Consider the following 10463-nt stretch of genomic DNA (forward strand, 5'->3'; position numbering starts at 1 on the left):
TTACATCGAAAAATACACGGGCGCCTTGCGTTTCGTCACCATCGAAACGCAGCCACTGCAGCAGAGGTCAAACCCGCGTCCTAGGGATCAACTGACAGTCGAGCACTTTGACCGACAAGCCACCGTAGTTCTATCGCTATGTTATAGAGCTGCTATGTCACCATATTGTTGAATGCTACGGTTTGTTTTTATAGCTTATTCTATGGGTTGCGAAGGAGCCCACATGTAAAAAGCGAAACTCAGTACCCTGGGGCCACCGACGGGATTCTGACAGTTGGCGACCGAGCATTCTTGGCACCCATTTCCATGGCTTTCCTATCCGAAAGACTAGGGCCCTAGTTTTCCGTACATATTTTTAGCGAGCTGCTGCAGGTAGTGTAGCCGAAGTTGTATGCGGATCAATAAGTGCTGCTAATTGGCACGTTGCTTTGAAAGGCGCGCAACGGGCGTTGACCAAACACGGCTTATACACGGGTAGCGAGGTCTGTGTGGCAATTTAGCGTGGAACGTATTGGCATGAGGTTGTTTACAGAACTGGACTGCTCATACAGAAAGTGAGCCACTCTCTTATTGCGGGAAATACTGGAGCGCGGATTGTTAAAAAAAAAAAAAGGAATAACAGTGCTTTGAATTCTATATTTGATTACCCTTTATAGCAGTAGGGCATACTCCCAATCGCACACTGTGCTAGAGGTAGACTTACTTTGGAACAAATGCATTATTTATGAGCATTTTTAGGGTGTCGCTCAGACTTGGAATGGGGTTTGGAGAGGTGCCCGTTCCCGGTGTCGATATTTTCTGACGTTCGTTGTCCGCCTTGAACCTTATGACTATTTATACCTTATGACTATTGAACCTTATACGTCACGAGGGCGCCCATGCCATGTCCTGCTCACCTAAGGCCCTCTCGGCGATTCAACAGCCGTTGACAGCTGTCAGTTCCAGAGACACGGTAAAAGGATAAAGCTTCATTGTGAAACCGGCTTTTGCACTGCGATGAACCAATTCTTCCATTTTATCGTGTGCAACGCCACGCTGAGCGCAGGCACGCACACGAGAAGGCAATCCTGCTATTTTTCTCTCCTCTTTCGACTGGCTGCCTGCATTTTGAAAGCTGTGGTTAACAATACGCGCGCCAGCATTGGCGTCACCGCTTCCTTCCGGTGCTAATCGTTGAAAATTGGAAAATTATACCCTTAGATCAGCGGTGGATGTAACTTCCGTCACTTCTGGCACATTTTTTTTTTTTTTTTTGGCCTCAAATCGGTACCGAACTCTGACAGTCTGCATTGAAGGTTCGCATTTCCCATAAGTAAATACGAACAATACGTTCTTTTTATTACGTAGTGAGGGTGTCGCGGACAGGGTGGAACTTATCGGATGCAAGTTTAGCAGGTGAACTCGCTATACGGAACGGAGGTGTCGAGAAAGATTAAACTATTTCATGCATTTCATGCCGCCCCCTGCAGTAGCAGGGGGCGGCAGAAAGTTAGGTGGGCGGATGAGGTTAAGAAGTTCGCGGGAGTCAAGTGGATGCAGTTAGCACAGAGCCGGGTTAAGTGGAGAAATATAGAGAAGCTTTCGCCCTGCAGTGGGTATGGTCAGGCTGATGATGATGATGATGATGATGATGATGATTTCATGCATGGCGAGGGATCTTTCATAGCTCGCTGTACAGTCGCAGTATGTCCCATTTACAAGTTGCGACACAATGGGACAGCTGCAAAAAATTACGAGTTGTAAAGCTAAAAAAAAAAGGGGGGGGGGGTGCTTTACGAAACGTCTTCGTTTGGATAACTTCGAGAGAAGCCTTACATGTCGTGTGCCAATATCTGGTATCAAAGTGCTGCTCACACGCTGCCACTTGCGGGCACTCTCTATGCCTCGTTTCTCGCACCAAGAGCCGCATTGGAATCAAGTCCGAGCAGCTCACGCTTACTTTCCTCTCTCAGCCACGGCTTTTGATTCCGCCGTCGGAACATCAAAAATTCCCTTGCGTTCCCGACTACCTGAGAGAATGTCTTGTTTTATAATGAAACTTTCGCGTGCACCTACGCAATTACATTAGAAGGCGCAAACTTACACTTCTCGGCCGCATATCAGGTCACCGTCTAGTTCAAAGCAGCCGCCGGAAAGACATGAATAATTGACCGTATCGCACTCAGAGTCATTAGGAGGAAGACTGCGCTGAGAACAAAGGGAACGTCGCTCGCCAGTAGGAATCAATGAAGGGCCGCGTGTAGTCTCGAGCTTCGTTCTTCTTCTTTTCCCTGACACGCTGGCATTAAAATTCATAAACTCGTGGGCTATGCGCGTGCATACGGCTCGTGAGTGTTCGGAGCGAAGTTGCACATCGAACGCCGCTGCTCGCTTCTCGATGTGCAGCTCCTCACACGCGCTGGTCCTGCCTGAGAGGCGCACATCAGAATTGGAGATTTGCGGCAACATGGTTGGTCCGTGCAGTGTTCGAAACTCGGGGAATTTAATCGGACGACGTGAAGAAAGTGGTCTAACTGACGGCGGCCTTGTTTTAACGTTACAGAAAAGCCGCTAACGACGTTTGACAGAAATAACGCGGCTGTCACTGGTACTAAATGCAGCCGATTGTACCAATGCAGGGGGTGGAGCTGAATTGAACGTTTATGAAGAGACTGTCTCCGGCCAGCTCCCTGCCACTCCTGCCTAGCGCATCCGGCTCGGCTACTCTCCCACACGTATCTACCGACTACGACACAGTAAGAATGCAAGTTTAGCGACTTTCGGCGTTCCTACTTGTATGCTCTCATGATGGAAGAACAGCTCTTGGCGGGTAATTGTTGCTTTTTTGCTGATTTCACTTTATGGTTGGTGAACGTGTCACCCTGTTCGCTCGAGTGGATACTTTGCTTCGGCCTGCTATGTAGTTTATAAGCAAATTGTCAGTCATCCCCTCTTCACAACTTTCGTTAATTAATGTGAGGCTAGTATTGACTTTGTTACTTTCGTTCACTTGCTTAGTACGCTCACCTTCACGTTGGGGGCTCGTTTTCAAAGTGCATGACAAGGAATGTTCCTGTGTATTGCGTATGTTTAGAAATGACGACTGCGGGTAATATTATTCCCTGTCGTTTTCATCCCACCTATCTCCGTGGTAGGATATACCGATCGGAAGTCTCTCGGGTCTGCTTCAAGCTTAAAAACTGCAGCAAAAGACACCACTTCTTATGGAGTAGATGCTATAGACTTTTTATCTCGATATTAAAAGAAAGGACCGCTAATCGTGGCGCGCACACAGTGCCTAGCGCGCACAATATGTGGACGCTAGGTACTCGAAAATAAAGCCCAAGATTAAACTTGAATGCTGGAAGGGAAGGCAAACGTATTGTTGAAATGTTTGCGCCGTAACGCTAACCAGCAACCCGAGTGCAATAAGAAGCAGCGTGTTTTTGTATTTAGTTTCGAGAATAGGTTTGAAAATGACAAAAAAAAAATAGTGCAAGTCACATAATACTTTTTTTTTTTTTTTTCCCTTGACGCCTACTCCTTGTGAAAAATGAGGCGTCTTCTTAATTTTGGCATTTCGTGACTGCATTCTTATTTTCCTGTATTCCTGCTTGGCACGGATCGTGTAAGCCGCGCGTGAGATAAAGTTATAATCAAAGGCTCCCTCCACGCTTCTTGCACGTCTCCTTTCATTTACGCTGATCCTTCCAGCTGCTTCAGAATTCTCACTATAAAGGAAAGCGGTCACCGTGTTTTACCTTCTGTCGAGATATACGCCGGCATAGGTGCAGCTGCGATTCGAGCTCCGCTCTGCAAGGACAAAAAAAAAAAAAGAGCAAAAGAAGGTGAGCTGTTTGCTACCACTTGCAAGTGGACCAAACAGTGGTACGCGGCCTCTGAGCATCCATTTGCCGCACTCGAGCATTTCGTTTCGCGGAAAACATTTTAGATGTTCAGCTCCCCATACAATGCTGTATCATCTTCGTCTGGACTTTCTCCCTCCCTTAATTCTTGATTTTCTTTTTTATTCTGAACTCGACGTGCTCCGATTGACAATTAAGAAAGAAAGAAAAAAACTCTACACTTAAGTGAAAAAAAAAAAAATGTCTTATCGCATGTGCGGCCTGATGCGGGAGTAAATATTGATGCAAACAGTAAAGTTATCGAGTGAATAGTGAACACTTTGATTAGATGCTCCAACAAAGAGCGAATTGAGGTGGTACTATATCTGTTGGTCATTTACGGGGGAGGCGCAAGGCTTCCACTATGCGATGAGAACATAACCATGCAGCCTGAATACGTACATCCTTAAATGTGGTTTGTAGAGCAGAAGTTTCTGAAAGCAGCTTTCCTTTGTTGAACAATTTTCACGCTCTGGGGGTTTCTTTCGGGCAGTGAAGCTTTAGTAGCCAAGAGGGCTTTTTTTTTTTCTTCTTCTTTTTTTTTTTTTTTTTTTTTTTGCTTGTCACCTCTGCAAGAAAGTGGCAATCGTAGCGAGAAATGGAACCCGCCATGTCGTGCTTTGCAGAAAAAGTGCTGCAGCCTTCGAGGAAATGACCAGAAGGTGGGGTTTATTACAAGGGGAGACTCCAATAGCCACATAGGCGGGACAAGTAACTGACCAAGTGCCAGTGACGGCCAAAGTAACGACCTTCAGTACAGCGCACGGCGGTGCTTTCAGGGAGTACTTACACGGCACCTTCCAGTCCCGTTATCGTAACTACGGCGGGCAGAATTAGAGGCTTTAGTAGAAATAATGCTGCGGAGAGCGATTAAGTAACGAGGAACTTAATTACGGAATATATGCCCCAACAGCACAGCTCATCAAATGTCTCATGAAGGGTGCTGAACGCAGTGCCGTGGCCAGGAATCCGGTATAAGCGTCCACGCTAGGCGCTCGTGCCACGAGAACGGAGCATCAAGATGTCGTTAGGCGCGGGACGGCTGCTGCTGACGCGGAAGTCGAAAGGAAGCGCAGAAATGAAAAAGAAAAAGAGAGGCAGGAGGGGAAGAGTGGCCAACTGGCGCTGATCGTGCGGACGGCGCAACACGCGTAAGGCCGTCGAGACACGCGTGTCACTGTCGCTAAACACGCGCAAGAAACTTGAATACCGCTCTCGTCCCTCTAATCGATGCTATAATATAATGACCGCACGGCAACAGGGCCATCGAACGACGGCCGAAAGCAGCATTAGCCAATGCGATTTTGTCTTGCTGTCTTTCGTGTGTATAGACATTTTTTTTTTTTTCGCGCGCTTTTGTTTGGCGCGCTCCTTTCGGGCCCTCTTTTTTATTTGACAGGGTGCGTCGACGTGCCGCGAAGCCTGCCCCCTCCCCCCCCCCCCCCTTCCATAGAACGGCAGTGGTTGTTGAAAAAAAGAAAGGAAAAGGTAAGGATGTGGCAGTGTTTAGAGGAGCAACTCATTACGTCGCATTTGTGCACGAGCGGGGCACGTCCGTGCTTCGCTCAACTTTTTTTTTTTTTCGTCCTGCCGTGTGGTTTTTGCTTTCGTGTACGTGTAATCGGGGTGCAAGGTTGGGTCCGAGCCTTATTCCTCCAACTTTCCCTCCATCCCTTTCTCCCTCCCTCCCTTGATGTCCCCCCCCCCCCTTTATTTTTATTTTTTTATTTTTTTTTACTATCCCGTTTTGCCCACGTACGGATGGCCCCTCATGTAGACGTATCGCTTCGGTATCCAGGCCCATTTTGGTGGCGTTTTCTTCCTGGTGTCTCTCGCTCGGGCCTGGATGTGCCCGCCCACGCTTTTTGCTTCATTTGCGTGCGTGTCTGGCTCCCGTGTGTGATGTGGTCGCAGCCGAGCAAGAACTGTGGGCGTGGCTGTTGCTCGTTTTTCTTTTTTTCGCGTCGCTTGGCAGCCCGCGATTTGCGTTATTACGCACGCGCCTCCGCTCGGGCCGCGTGCAAGCGCACACCGTTCCTTTCTCTTTCGCTCTGTTGCCTCGGCAGTAGGAAAACAAAAGAAGCTTTTTCCCGGAGACGTGCTGCCCAATCCCGGCACCATCGACGACGCAACAGTCGGTCAGGGGATCACCACAAGAGGCGAGTGTTGTCACAGACTCGCGGCTGCGGCCGTGGCTGTTGCGATAACTGCGTTTCGCCTCAGAAGGGAACGACAAACTCTCGCGCAGAGTGTGAGACACCGACGTTGCCCCCTCCTCCCCCCTTTTCCCTCTCTTCCTTACTTACTTTTTGCCATTGTATTTTTCTCCCCTGTTACGCATAAGAACCATGACAGGCGCTCTCCGACAGCAGTGTTTACGCGGCCGCAGCTGCGTGGTAGTGGTAACTTACTTAGCGAAATAATGAGACGCTGCAAAAACATTCTTCCTGTTGGGCCGTCACGATGGTAATTGTGCTTGAGACAAATATTCTAGCCTTGAGCAGTGCTTTGCACACGACACAGATTGACACTGACGTGCGTCAAAAGGCGCTCGAAACATCCCAGGCAATAGCTCTGAGTTTCTCTGCGCTGTCGCTTCGTAAGCAGATGTCAGTATTTGCGATTTCGATCGCTTTTTGTCATCCGCCCATGACGTTCATGGCGCGTCGCACTTGCAACGAAGCGCGTCAGCGAGAGAATAGCCAGTCTTACCCAGCACTTGTGCTGCCACCGACATTACGTTTTCACGAGGACGATGGACTATTCGAGAAATAAAATTGCAGTTGCAGCCAGGATAACTCCCCTAAAAGCGCTTAACCGAACAGAGCAGTTCAAGTTAGCGGTCTTGACTAGCTAGTTAATATCTCTGCACAGCGAACAGTCGTCAGAGGAGGAGTCGCTCATTTCGTGATGAAACGAAAACCTATACTGGACCGAATAAAATACTCTTCTTAAGCCGAAGCAAGTTTCTGCCCTAAAGTTGGAAGGTGAATAACCGTGATAGTAGGTGGTAGGTGTAAAACTTGGCATTGTTTTTTTTTTTTCTTCAAAGTTTATGCGGAATCCCTCAAGATGGGGGTAGATAATTAAGGGAGTCATTGGCATGAACCTAAGCGCAGCCATTTCACTCAGTAATCACTCCGTTAATTTTTAATATCAGTGTTTGTAAGATTTTCAGCAACTCGAGCTTTGCAACGAAGAATAGCAACACTTGGACAAACGAGATCATTCGTGGTACCGAGCGGCATTCTAAACCTGCGTGATGCAAAAGTGCGCTGCCGAAAAGGTCCTGGCGGTAGCTGTTTTTGGCGCTGGCAGCTAAATTTAAAACTTTTCATGCGCAATGGGTCTTCTACATGGCGCAGCACCGCAACACAAAGACATGTAGGAAACGAAGTAAAGGTGTTCATTAATGACTCATTAGTCAGCACGTGGTAAACAAGTTCCTAATGGAGGTGTCTAATTGATGAGCTGCCGACCACCCGAAAGGCTTCGTCGGCTGCCGCAGGTTGGCCAAATGTTCGCCTTAATCCTTTGTGCTGCCTACATGAGCTACTACTGCTTTCCGTTTCAACGTTTCTCTTCTTTCTTTCTTTTTTTTTTTTTTTTCGGGCGCAAATTTAGATAGAAAGGTGCGCGCGCCGGAGTATCGGTACTGTGCGCACTACCAGCGTGCGGATGTGTTTAGCGCCGTTCGCGAGCCCCGTAGGGTAAGGCGCGAGCGGCGCAGCCAATTAGGGCGCCATTGCTGGCCACCACCACTGACAGGAGAATTACGACTCCAGCATCTGCCGCCGCCCGCCGAGGCGCCGTGCCGGCCGCCGGTTCCGCCCTTTGTCTCTGTTCCCTCGCGCGCGAAGGCCGGGCGTGGGGAGCGTCATTTACGAGCTCACATTCCCATCCTCCCGCAATAGCTGCTCCGAAACTTCCAAATTCACTCATTTTTGTTTTGGCTTACTCAGTCATCTAAGACAGTACGTACCTTCGGGTAGCGTTGAAGTCGTACAAAAGAAGCTTATATACGCCTCAACAGAGTTGATAGTCGTTTTTCTTCGGCCAAGGAAACAAGCCTACTGCTCTCTGAGAGAGCAGTCCAAGCGTCGGGCAGCCTCCCAAGGGTCGGAAGACTTACGCTTTTCGGCTCCCAGCAGTGGACCACAGACGATTATAGCTAGCGCCACTACCAGTGAAACAGGCGGGACCGACCAAAACTCATCACTGCGAATTTATAGTCTACTTTTGTCGAGTTCATCTTCCGGTATCCCTGTAGCATTTGCCAACGCATTATGTTCGCGCAGCAGTCATTTGCTAGCTGGTCGAGTGACGTAAGCAGAAGCTTGCGCCTGTTCTGTGCACGCAGTGAGCAGGGCCTTCCTAGTGTCTTTGCACACGCCGAAGGGGCACCTAAACGTGAGGCCTCTAGCTAACTAAGTTGGTTTCAACCGTGGACGTCCATCCTCAGCAAAGCACTGCTCTCACAGAGTCATCAGCAGCATTTTTTTTCGTAAAACGCTTTCTTCATCTTCCAGATAGGAGGAAAAAAATTAGGAGGACACTTAATTTCCGCCTTAGAAGGCCAACTCCGGCGTTTTTCTCATCTCCGAAAACGGAATGTGCCTTGCAATTTTCCGGTCCTTCGTGCCAGATTTCACAGCTGTACGACGTTTAGTTTCAGCGCAAATGAATTTTAACATATCATATTTTGTGGCCCCGATCGGAGATATTTCTAAGGCCAACCTTGCGTGTGTGACGTTACTGAACGCAAAACCGCCGATATTCGCCCTGCAATCACTGAATTAACAACAACATTTCCAGCTTGTTTTTGGCCATTTCAAGCAAATAATGACCCAAGCTGTCGAAAACACTCGCCAGCATAGCCCAAGAGTGCGCACAGTATAGGTTTTGGGACGGTACCCGTGACGTCATTGGACGGTAAGTCCTGATGTCATCGGTTCTGGCTTTTTCGTAAGACACTAATTGCATTCGGAATTTTAAAAAGCTTATTTCTTTCTTTTTTCTTTTTGTCATAAAAAGCTGACCGTACGAGCAGCACGCGCTGTGGATCTGTGGAAGAAAGTTTGATCACGAGAGGTCTAGTCAACTCAAATAGTTCAAAGAGAAAGGTGATGGCCTTTAGGGGTATGACGCGATAGCTGCCTGTGGACCATTGGAGCGTTCCGCATTGAGAAATCGGCGTAGATAAAGCCGCTTTCAAACTTTGAACGCGGTTGCGTCGGTCTCGGCAAATACATATCAGGTCTCGATGGGGTCCCCGTGGCCCCCGCATGCCGCCGCCATAGGATTTTTTCCGACCCATTTTTCTCTATTCCGGGCTACGGAGACGGCGACGCCTTTTCGACAGAAGGAGGTTTATACGCTACCGCGTAATATATTCAAGCCATTCGCCCCTCTTTCCCTTTTCACTATTACTCTTGAAGACAACGCACCTCGGCGCACTTTGGCTTCCGCATGAGGCTATACTATGTGATCGGGCAGGCTGGGCGCACAAGCAAATGCGGAGACTTCGCAACCGGTCTAATCAGTGACGTGATCGTATATAGGCCGGTAGATCACGCATAGCGAGGCATAATTGTACCTATTGCTGTCGTCCGCAGGAACGTGCGAGCGGCACGTAGAAATGATCAGTTGAAGAAAGTCTTTTCACGCGTGGTATATTCTCTCCAGAACTGCGAATTGCTCCGTCATACGCCTCGCCAGGCTCAGTGCGAGATGGTCGCTACCTAGAACGGGCGAAATCCTTCCACGGTATTGGTCGCGTGAATTTCGTTGTTTTCGAATTGACGCACCGTAAACAACTTCCACAAAATCGATGCTTTTTTTCTTGATTCCTAATTCAAAACTGGAAGTGTTCGCGGCCTTTTGCTTGCTAGCGTTTATGCTATGACAGGCTGTTAGATGAACAAAATTGCTGCATGAGGTGATGAAAAAAATATTCGCAGCCTTAGAGCAAGGCAATGCTGGGTGGAAGAATCTTATTTGAAGCTGGACGTGTTGAACATTTCTGTGATATGTTCTACCACACTCTCATATGACTGCCATGGCAGTCGTTTAAAAAAGACGAATACGAAAAAAATGCTACAATTTAAGGGATAGCATTGCAAACGTATTAACATTAATATTCTTTTCGCATTGTGACTGACTCTGCTCACTTGCGAGGGACACTTCGACCGGGTTGTGAGGGTAGGGATGTAAGAAGAGGTGCAAGGAGGAAGAGTGCGGTAAATGGATGCGACAGCGGATTCATTTTGAGCTCCTTAAGCACATCAATGTTAGGCAAGTCACGCGAGCACTTATTTTATTTCGCCTCCACCAAAATGCGACCGCCGAGGCCGCAATCGCAGACGGTTTCTCCAGTGATTCAGGCTGGTCGCCACCAAAGTAACGTGCAGTTTATATTTAATAACGCTATTTTCATACCATATGATATATTCAGTGGTATGCAGTTTTGAGTTGACGAAAAAAGAACGATAAAATTACGCTTTTTAAGGAAATTGTACATAGGGCGATCACGATAGTGTGTAAGAAAAACTCGAGAATTTTGGGTGCAACGTTTTCCCC

At 48.1% G+C, this 10463-nt stretch overlaps 1 protein-coding gene across 2 annotated transcripts in view; it reads left to right on the forward strand.

The window, feature by feature from the left end:
• LOC146204203 (uncharacterized) overlaps positions 1-10463 on the forward strand; it is a 297879-nt gene that overhangs the window by 22746 nt on the left and 264670 nt on the right. The window contains exon 2 of one of the 2 annotated variants that reach the window (XM_084589150.1): positions 2619-2735. The exons of the other annotated variant lie outside the window; for it this stretch is intronic. The gene's annotated coding sequence lies outside the window, so the exon portion shown is untranslated. The remainder of the gene's footprint in view (positions 1-2618; positions 2736-10463) is intronic. 2 annotated transcript variants of the gene reach the window in all.

Source organism: Amblyomma maculatum, chromosome 1, assembly GCF_055883805.1.
Source record: "Amblyomma maculatum isolate TAMU_Amacu chromosome 1, ASM5588380v1, whole genome shotgun sequence".
Taxonomy (NCBI): domain Eukaryota; kingdom Metazoa; phylum Arthropoda; class Arachnida; order Ixodida; family Ixodidae; genus Amblyomma; species Amblyomma maculatum.